Below are 11,048 nucleotides of genomic sequence, written 5' to 3' on the forward strand. Positions count from 1 at the left end.
ATGTGGGGCTCCAGGGGGCCCGGGTCTGCTTATAAAGGGGGGAGAAGTGGCGTTCGGGAGGCGGCGACGAGGCGCGGCGGCGTCGGACTCCCTCGAGGAGTCCGGCTCGGGGACGACGATGGCAGCGACGCCGGAGTGGGCCGGCTGGGCTTCGGCCCAGTCGGTCCGAACTTTTTTAAAAAAAACAGATTCCGCCGAGAAAAGTCCTAATAAAATAAAAATAAAACTCTAAAAATACCAAAACAAATTTTCACCGTCTAAATAAAATATTTAGAACATGATGAACATTTTCTTGGCCTAAATGCAATTTTTGAAAAATGCATATTTTTTCTAAATCAAATAAAATAGCAATAAATCCAAATAGAAATATTTATTTGATTTTAATATCTTTCCTCCAATATTTCTTTTATTTTGGAGAAATCATATTATCTCCTCTCGGGTATTTTAATATGAAATATTTTCGGAGAGAAAAATAATTAAAACCAAAATGATCCTTGTTTCGATATTTGAGAAAATTCAAATATGAAAATGGTGAAATCCCCAACTCTCTCTGTGGGTCCTTGAGTTGCTTAGAATTTCAAGGATCGCAAAACAAAATGCAATAAAATATGATATGCATATGATGACCTATGTATAACATTCCAAATTGAAAAGTTTGGATGTTACAATGTGCGATTGGTATTCCTATCACACACTCACACTGGTTTGAAATGTTTGCCGTATTACCATGAATCGCACACACATATGAGACGAAACCGTGTGTGCGTCCGTCGGGCATCACAAACGTTTCACGTCAAAGAACCGTCTGTTCTCTTTTTTTCATTGCACACGCTGTTTTCTTTCTAACCGTGTGCACATTATTTTATTCGCTCCTGTATATTTTTATTTTTCCCTATAATTTATTATTCGAATTGGAAATTTTAAAATATGAAGCGTGCAATTCAAATTCTCGGCACAATGGTTTGACAACGAATCCATAAATAAAATTGTCAGTACAATATGTTCTGTAATTACAGGATTAGACAGCAATTAACTATGATGAACCACAATATTTAGAGGTGGTAATGGTGAAGAGACAAGTGTAAATCATTTTGACTGCCGATGGTGTTGAAGGAGTGGAATGCCCATAATGTGCCTTCCTGCATGCCATAGGAACGAACAACTTTTGTCCAACCCCTTGTGACGATCGCCCGCCCATCCTTCACTGCCTTCAGGAAGACTTCTAAAGCATTATCATGGTCGCATGAATTATATACTTTAACCTTAGTTGCCTCCACTCCGGTCATGTAGTTTGCAAGGTAATCATCAGTATATAGCTTCAGAAACCACTTAAAATAGAAAAATACCAGATACTGAGGTCTAATAGAGTAACTTGTTGTGGGCAGGGGGAAAGGCCAGCACATTACTTACCACCCTCAAGTTCACTGTTGTCTTGGACAAAGTGTAAATAAAGAGCTTAATTCCCATCACCCGTTTCTTTTGCCTAACAATCTTTCTTAGTTTCCTCACTTGACGCTTGTTCATCAATATCTCATTGCCCCATACGCAAAAGGGATAGAAGCGTGGATCAGTACCGCTCATATATGTACCTACAATCAACCAGTAAATGTTAGAAGCTAAACTGAGATTGCACAAATGATATAAAATACAACTACCTACGTTCCTAAGTACAACTATTTTTAGAGATCTCAATATGAACTACATAAAGATGTATATAGAATTATATATATAATTTAGATTAGAATCTAGATTCACTCATTTTGCTCCTTATGTAGTCTATATTGGAATCTCTAAAAATACTTATATTTAGGAACAGATGGTGTATAAAACATGGCATGCAGCTAACCTCGACGGCAAACAATAGCATCACCCATTGTTTCCCTGTGTAAGTACATGGAAAGCCAATGTTAACTACAATAGGGTTAACATCCACCAAAAATAGCAAATGATAATAAAACGACAGCATCTATAGTGATATCTTCATTGTGAAAGAGTAGCACGGTAGCAAAGGGACGAATTAAAAATGGATACAACTGTTAATTGCAACAGGCTTAACAGCATCCTAAGTCATGTTTTATAAGTTTGTAGCCATTGAAATACAACTGTTTAAAAATGGATACAACTGTTGATTGCAACAGGCTTAGTGGCCATTGAAATCGGTACTGATAAAAATGCAATTGGCAGAGTTAAACATCACAAGGCAGGTGTTGCCAGAGCAGAGAATGGCCCAGTTGTCTATAAAAAGGTAGGGAAAATAGCTAAAACGTGTTAGGCATGTTTACTACAACATGCTTAATACATCGACCGTACGAAACATAGCCATTAATTGCAACTGGCATTGGTAAGATTGAACTGGTGAGTTCATACTTGGTAAGTTCTGAGAGGTAGTTGCTGGAGCACTTCATCTTGGCCAGAGCCCGCCTAAAGTCAGTGGCGGCGGAGGCGAGCTCTTCCTCCGGGTCGAAGCGTGGATCAGTGCCGCCGACATGTGTACCTATAAGAAGCATATAAAAGTTAGAAGCCAAACTGCAATTGCATAAAATACTGTAAGACATGGGATGCATCTAACCTCGACGGCGAACAACAGCATCGCCCGTTATGGCCCTACGTAAGTACATGGAAAGGAATGTTAAGTAAAAACAGGGTTAGCATCCACCAAAAATAGCAAATGGGCAGCATCTCTAGTATATCTTCATTGCGGAGAGTAGCATGGTAGCAAAGAGACAGGTTAAAAAATGGATACAGCTGTTAATTGCAACAGGCTTAACAACATCCTAAGTCATGTTTTGTAAGTTTGTAGCCATTGAAATACAACTTTTTAAAAATGGATTCAACTTTTAATTGCAACAAGCTTAATAGCCATTGAAACCGGTATTGATAAAAATGCAATTGGCAGAGTTAAACATCACAAGGCAGGTGCTGCCGGAGCAGAGAATGGCCCAGTTGTCTATAAAAAGGTAGGGAAACATGTTAGGCATGTTTACTACAGCATTCTTAATACATCGACCATACAAAACATAGCCATTAATTACAACTGGTATTGGTAAGATTGAACTGGTGAGTACATACTTGGTAAGTCCTAAGAGGCAGTTGCTGGGGCACTTCATCTTGGCCAGAGCCCGCCTAACGTCAGTGGCGGCGGAGGCGAGCTCTTCCTCCGGGTCGAAGCGTGGATCAGTGCTGCCGACATGTGTACTTACAAGAAGCATGTAAATGTTAGAAGCCAAACTGCAATTGCACAAATGATGTAAAATACTGTAAGACATGGGATGCAGCTAACCTCGACGACAAACAACAGCATCGCCCGTTATGGCCCTACGTATGTACATGGAAAGGCATGTTAAGTACAATAGGGTTAGCATCCACCAAAAATAGCAAATGGGCAGCATCTCTAGAGTATCTTCATCGCGGAGAGTAGCATGGTAGCAAAGAGACAGGTTAAAAAATGGATACAACTGTTAATTGCAACAGGCTTAACAACATCCTAAGTCATGTTTTGTAAGTTTGTAGCCATTGAAATACAACTTTTTTAAAAATGGATTCAACTGTTAATTGCAAAAGGCTTAATAGCCATTGAAACCGGTACTGATAAAAATGCAATTGGCAGAGTTAAACATCACAAGGCAGGTGCTGCCAGAGCAGAGAATGGCCAAGTTGTCTATAAAAAGGTAGGGAAAGTAGCTAAAACATGTTAGGCATGTTTACTACAACATGCTTAATACATCGACCATGCAAAACATAGCCATTAATTGCACTAGTATTGGTAAGATTGAACTGGTGAGTACATACTTGGTAAGTCCTGAGAGGTATTTGCTGGGGCACTTCATCTTGGCTAGAGCCCGCCCAAAGTCAGCGGCGGTGGAGGCGAGCTGTTCCTCCGGGTCGAAGCGTGGATCAGTGCCACTGACATGTGTACCTACAGGCAACCAGCAAATGGTAGAAGTTAAACTGCAATTGCACAAATGATGTGAAATACTGTAAGACATGGGATGCAGCTAACCTCGACGGCAAACAACAGCATTGGCCGTTATGACCCTGTGTAAGTACATGGACAGGCATGTTAAGTACAACAAGGTTAGCATCCACCAAAAATAGCAAATGGGCAGCATCTCTAGTGATATCATGAGTCGTATATTGTAAGTTTGTTGCTGGTATTGGTGAAATTGAGCAGGACAGTTAATACTTGAACATCACATAGTGTGCAGTACTGAACTAAACAAGGCACAAACATGCTTAATACATCAACCGTACAAAACATAGCCATTGCAAGTGGTATTGGTAAGATTTAGCTAGTCAGATCATACCTGTTAAGTCCCGGGGGGTAGTCGATGGGGCACTTCATCTGGGCTAGAGCATGCACCATGTTGGCGGCGGCAGAGGTGAGGTGTTCCTCCGGGTCAACATGCACAACGTCCATCGCGCCATGGACCGCCATCATCTCCTCGACCTCCACGTGATATGTGGTTGGGCTTGCGCGGCGATGCTCTAGAGGTAGGGGCGGTGGGTATTTGGAGGCATGAGGATGTTTCGCAGGCACCATTTAAGCAATCATGTCGGGGCCATGATAGAGACCGGTGGGTTACCTGACTAGATTCGAGCAGAACGTAGATGTGGTTGAAGCTGTGGTTGAGGTAGCGGCGGTTTGAGCTGCCGATAGGGGGAGGCGCGGGGAGGAGATGCTGAGGAAATTTGATGGGTGGGGATGTGGTTGGAAGAATAAATTCTGAAATCGCACGCCTAGTGAAAAATTTCGCTATGAAACTTGAAACGTGGGCGGGGGAAGCACACAACACAGACGAAGCGCGTAAAATACTTGTGTGCGACAAAAGAGAAAATTGGCAGATCCCGTCTCCAAAAAAATGTACACGTGTAGTTGATTTTTTCGGTCAATGGTACGCTTGGTTTATTAAGAAACTTTGCACCGATAACTGCTTTATGGATCATTAACGCAAAAAAACCACACGGGTACGCCATAGAAACCGTGTGTTTTGTGATCTTCCAATGATTAACGCAAAAAAACGCACACGGGCACACATGCAAACCAACGCTCAAAGCCCTCAAAGGATGCTCTTACCAACATTGTATGTTAATACTACAAACTTAAAGTACTACTGGTAATTTGCTCTAAGACTACGGGCGACACACGCACTAACTACTTCTCACATGCTGCCATCGGGGCATGCTTGCCAGGTGCCGGTGTTCTCCTTCCCAGCCTTGTAGGCGACAACCCACCGTGATTTGATCTCTGTCAAGCTCTCCTCACCACAGCGTGCAGCCTCTTCTTTCTTGCGGCGGCGGGACTCTCTTTTGTTGAATGCTTTCTGCCTTTTCCGCTCCTTTTGTGCGGCTTTAGCCGCCTCTAGATCCATCGCCCATTCGGCCATGGCAGCCTCAAAGTCCGTGCACGTAACTGTGTGGCCGCCGGCGGCGATGAACTCGACGTGGCAAGATGCCATCGCTTCCTTACCATGTGTGCGGTCGCGGGCGGCGAGGAACCTGGCGCGGCGGGATGCCATCGCTTCCTTACCAGTTACTGTGCGCCGCGGTGCCATGAACGACGCTTGGAGAGAGCTCTGGGACGGAGGGGCCGGGCAGCCGTACTGTGCGGTAGTTTTTCAGAGCTCAATGACAAACTACAAAGGAAATTTGGCTTCTCTTACAATTTTGCTCGTTCATTATTGCACACGGTTCATCTCCGTCGCTTCCGGAAACAGCGTGCACTGAGCCTATTGTGTGTTGCGTTATGATTGGACGGAACCCCAACCATGCGGATCGCGCGTGTGCACCGTAGGATGCGTCGTGATCGAACGACAATCCACGTCCCTCACATCACACCCGTGCAACTCTAGCTGGATTGGATTTATATGCGCTAAATGCCTAGAAAATGCACATAATCCCCTAAATATGGTAAATGACCCCAGAAAAATGCCAAATTTGAACACGGTGATTTGCAGGGTGTATGTTCGTCGTAGAAAAAAAACTCCAGGGCAAAGAACGAAGAAAATTTGGATTCCCCTTCAATGTTGGTGATTTCCCTCTCGAAAGCATGGAACTTCCTCAGTGATGGTTCGATTTATGAAGGGCGTGCATGACGCCATTTGCCAAACCTTCTAAAAAATTTACCAGGGCATGGTGTGGTCATATGATGGCACCATGCCAGGCGTCATGTTTTTCAAGCATTTATTTCATTTTTCCTGTAGTTGAAAACCCAATAAACAAACGTTTGAGGTTGACTATTGCCACACATTTCATTGAAATATATGTCCATTCCTTGTAAAAGGCATGGGAATTTACTAAATGGCATGAGCATGGTTTTCCAGGCCGTTCTTGTGCACCCTTTCATGCACCGATTGTTTGAACTTGAATTATGTGCATTAATGCCTAGAAAATGCACATAATCCCCTAAATATGGTAAATGAACCCAGAAAAGTGCCAAATTTGAACACCGTGATTTGCAGGGTGTATGTTCATCGTAGAAAAAACTCATGGACAAAGTATAAAGGAATTTTGGATCCCCTTCAATCCTGGTGATTTCCCCCTCGAAACCATGAAACTTCCTCGGTGATGGTTCGATTTATAAAAGCCGTGCATGACGACATAAGGAAAACATTCTCAAAATTTTACCAGGTCACGGTGAGGCCGTACCATGGCACCATGTTAGGCATCATGTTTTCCAAGCATGCATTTAATTTTTGTATAGTTGTTAACCTAGTAAACGACTCGTTTATGGTTGACAATTGCCACACATTAAAATATCTGCCCATTCCTTGTAAAAGGCATGAGAATGTACTAAATAGCACGAGCATGGTTTTCCAGACCGTTCTTGTGCACCTTTTCATGCACCGAATGTTCAAATTTTAATTATGTGCATTAATGCCTAGAAAGTGCAAATAATCCCCTAAATATGGTAAATGACCCCAGAAAAATGTCAAATTTGAACACGGTGCATTTGAGGCGGTATGTTGATCGTTGGAAAAAACGGAATGATCAACTAGGACGGAAATTTGGATTCCCCTTAAATCTTGGTGATTTGCCTCTCGAAAGCATGCAACTTCCTTCGTGATGGTTTGATTTATGAAGGGCGTGCATGACGACATAAATCAAACCTTCTCAGCTTTTAACCAGGGCACGGTGAGGCCATACCATGGCACCATGCCAGGCGTCATGTTTTTCAACCACGTATTTCATTTTTCTATAGTTGATAACCCAGTAAATGACGCGTTTGTGGTTGACTATTGCCACACATTCCCTTAAAATCTCTGCCCATTCCTGGTAAAAGGCTTGAGAATTTACTAAATACCATGAGTATGGTTTTTCTAGACCGTTCTTGTGCACCTTTTCATGCACCGATCGTTCAAATTTGAATTATGTGGATTAATGCCTAGAAAATGCACATAATCCCCTAATATGGTAAAAGAGCCTGGAAAAATGCCAAATTTGAACACGTTGCATTCGAGGGGGTATGTTGATTGTAGAAAAAACTAAATGACAAGCTAGGAAGGAAATTTCGTTTCCCGACCCCTTCAATCTTGCTGATTTCCCCCTCGAACCCATGAAATTTCCTCGGTGATGGTTCGATTTATGAATGGCGTGCATGACAACATAGGACAACCATTCTCAAATTTTACCAGGGCATGGTGAGGCCATACCATGGCACCACGGTAGGCGTCATGTCTTCCAAGCATGTATTTCATTTTTGTATAGTACCCAATAAACACATTTCCTTGAAATATCTGCCCATTCCTTGTAAAAGGCATGAGAATTTACTAAATAGCACGATCATGGTTTTCCAGACCGTTCTCGTGCACCTTTTCAAGCTCCGATTATTTGAATTTGAATTATGTGCATTAATGCCTAGAAAATGCACATAATCCCCTAAATATTGTAAATGAACCTGGAAAAGTGCCAAATTTGAACACGGTGATTTGCAGGGTTTACGTTCATCGTAGAAAAAAACTCATGGACAAAGGACAAAGGAAATTTGGATTCCCATTCAATCTCGGTGATTTACTATCGCACACGATTCATCTCCGTCGCCTCTGCGAACCGTGTGTGTTCACCCACACATGCAAAAGGAAAAAAGAAAACCCTCGCCCACTTGATCCCCACCCACTCGCCGCGGACTCCTCCGCAACTCTGCACCTCATTAACTTCTATCGCAGCGGCCACCCTAAGCTCGATGGCTGTTGTCGGCAGGTGGAGGTCGCGCTTCAAACCGCATGAGATTTCACCCCTACTGCTTTCTACCGCCTATCTGCACCGACATTCCAGATTCTCGTCGATTGGGTTTTCTGCGGGATTGGGCCGAGGATTTTTCTCATGGAGAAGGTAATCAACTTAGCGAAATATTCACTCATCTCTTATCACAGTCTGTCTGTCGCTGTTAATCAACCGGCAGAAATCGTCGTGGATTCATTTTTGTTCTAGCTGATTCGTGGGCGTTCATTCATGTGTCCACAGTGCGAGCACAAATCGGGCAAGAGTGGTCGCGGGTAGTCGGAAACGGAGTTCTATCTCACCATTCTGGATGACTTCAGGGAGCACTCGGTATGTTCAATCTCAACCTACGACGGTCGGCATGGCCTAAATTTGTGAACATATACCGTCTGTTGCTACATTTGGATAAAAGGTATGGTGCCACATGCAGCCTAGATCTCAAAGCCGATCCCCCCTATATTAGGCAAATATATGATGCATTGTGCATTCAGTTACTCTCATATTTGCATCAAATATTTATTACATTATCTATTTTTAATTATATATTTTCGTACTTTGCTTTCATCTATATATTGATCTGTTCTATCAGTTACTCCCATATTTGCATCTTGCTCTGTTATTTCAATATATCTAATTTACGATCTTAATTTTCATTTCACGTAGTACATCCCTTGCTTTGCAAGAACGGGAGTAGAAGGAAATCTTGGGCTTTACTTTGTTGATGACTCCCTGGATGTCATATTGACAATGCAACATGGATTTACGATGACGGTTAGATTAAAACTTGATAAAGATGGTCACTCCTATTTTGATGCGGACCTTTGGAGAAAAATGGCTAAGTGTTATGAACTGAAGGCTGGCAATAAAATTCTAGTGCGTGCACCACAGCCTGGTCTAATTAATATGGATGTTTAATTCCTCAACATCATCAGCCGATCGAAGTCTGATCGAGGTTAGTGTCCTTTCAACTTTCTCCATGCTGTCATATTACTTAGCAAAATCAGGGTATTTGTTCTGGCTAATTGAGCACTATTTAGGTAACCAATTGTGATTTCATTTTCTCACTCCATTCCTAGGCAGTAACAAATTCTATTTACCAATTATGTGCACTATATATTCTTCTGCCATGTTCTGAATAAATTATACATTTCCACCTTTTAAGCAGGATATGTTGGATGCATAGTGAACGATCTTTATGTTACTAAGCGTACCAAATTTCACCGGAAGGACTTGAAGCATGTCATAAACTTTGTTGCTAATCCGACAGAGATAGCACAGTGTCTGAACGCAGGAATTTGGATGGGATTAATTATACCTATGGTGCACACATTGAACAAGACCAGTTGTGTGCACAAAACGCTGGTAAAAAGTCTTATTTTAATGTTGATGCTCATAACCTATATATATCTTCAATGATATGTTACAATTGGTTTTTATTCTACATTTCAACAGAAATTGCCCGTTGTAGCTGTTCCTGGATCGATTTCCCGGCGTGGTCGAATTACACTTGTGACTGCTAATAACGCCAAAGTGATTGCAAGGTACTGCATTTCCCTCAAAAGTGGAACCATTCAAATTAACAAGTTCTCGTTTGTCGTGGCAATGCATCCATATTGGAAAATTGGAGACATTGTTCTACTCATGCTCTACCAAGGCACGGGAGGGCTCTTCCTTTTCATTGATGAGATGCCGAGTCACCGTGATCAAGCTACCTCCAGTGGATAGTTGTGGTTGTTGATCCTCAGCCTCTTAAAATGTGCTAGTTGTTACTATGTTAAGTACGTAGATATGGACCATATGGTTGTTGGCCCTCAGCCTCTTAAAATGTGATAGTTGTTATCATGTTAAGTATGTAAATATGGACCATATGGTTGTCAAAACCGTGTTACGAAGATCCTCCTTTTGTCGAATAGTGTGACCACTATATATATGTTACTCAAATGCCGTTAGCCAAGTTCTCAAATTTCATGGAAAGTATTAGTATCGTACACAGTTCATTGAGTTTAAGCGTGTGCTCGATGTCCAGAAGGCATTTGCATATTAACTGTCCATATTGCATATTCACACACATGTTAACAGAAGGAAAAGTATATGTAACTTACTAATCATCGCACACGAGTACTCGTAGACACATCGTGTGCGATACTCCTAGCCACCGCAAGCAACTAGTTTGCATTTTTCAAAGTTTTTTGTACACACAGAATCACACACGAACTAACTGTATTAACCGTCTGTGTTGTAATTTCTCATCGCAAACAGTTCATCCGAGTCGGCTGTTTGTCGCATATCACACACATCTTGTTTACACGACTCATTTGTGTTCTTTTGGCTCATCGCAAATAGTTCATCCATGTGAACTGTATGCCGCATATCACACACATCTTGTTAAGTTGAACCGTTTCTGTTGTGTTCCCTAATCGAAAATAGCTCGTCCGTGTGTACTGTATGTCGTATATATATCACACACACCTTGATATGGCTAACCGTTTCTATTGCACTCCCTAATAGCAAATAGTTCATCGGAGCAAACTGTATGCCGTATATGGCATACACATTGATATGGCTGCCTGTTTTTGCTGTTCTGCCTCATCGCAAACAGTTCGAATGGATTAATTGTGTGCCCTGCATCGCACACGCAACTACAATCGAAACCGTGTTTGATGGCTCCACCATCGCAAACATTTTGCATCTTTTTTGATGGTTTTTTTTTACATCACCGTTTGCGATTAATGCATCCCACACAGTTTTGTCAAAGTGTCTCTGATCGTAGTGTCGCGTTAGCAGCATCCTGCAATAGTGAGAGGATGACGGCTCTGATGATCCAACAATGG

Source organism: Triticum aestivum, chromosome 7D, assembly GCF_018294505.1.
Source record: "Triticum aestivum cultivar Chinese Spring chromosome 7D, IWGSC CS RefSeq v2.1, whole genome shotgun sequence".
NCBI lineage: Eukaryota > Viridiplantae > Streptophyta > Magnoliopsida > Poales > Poaceae > Triticum > Triticum aestivum.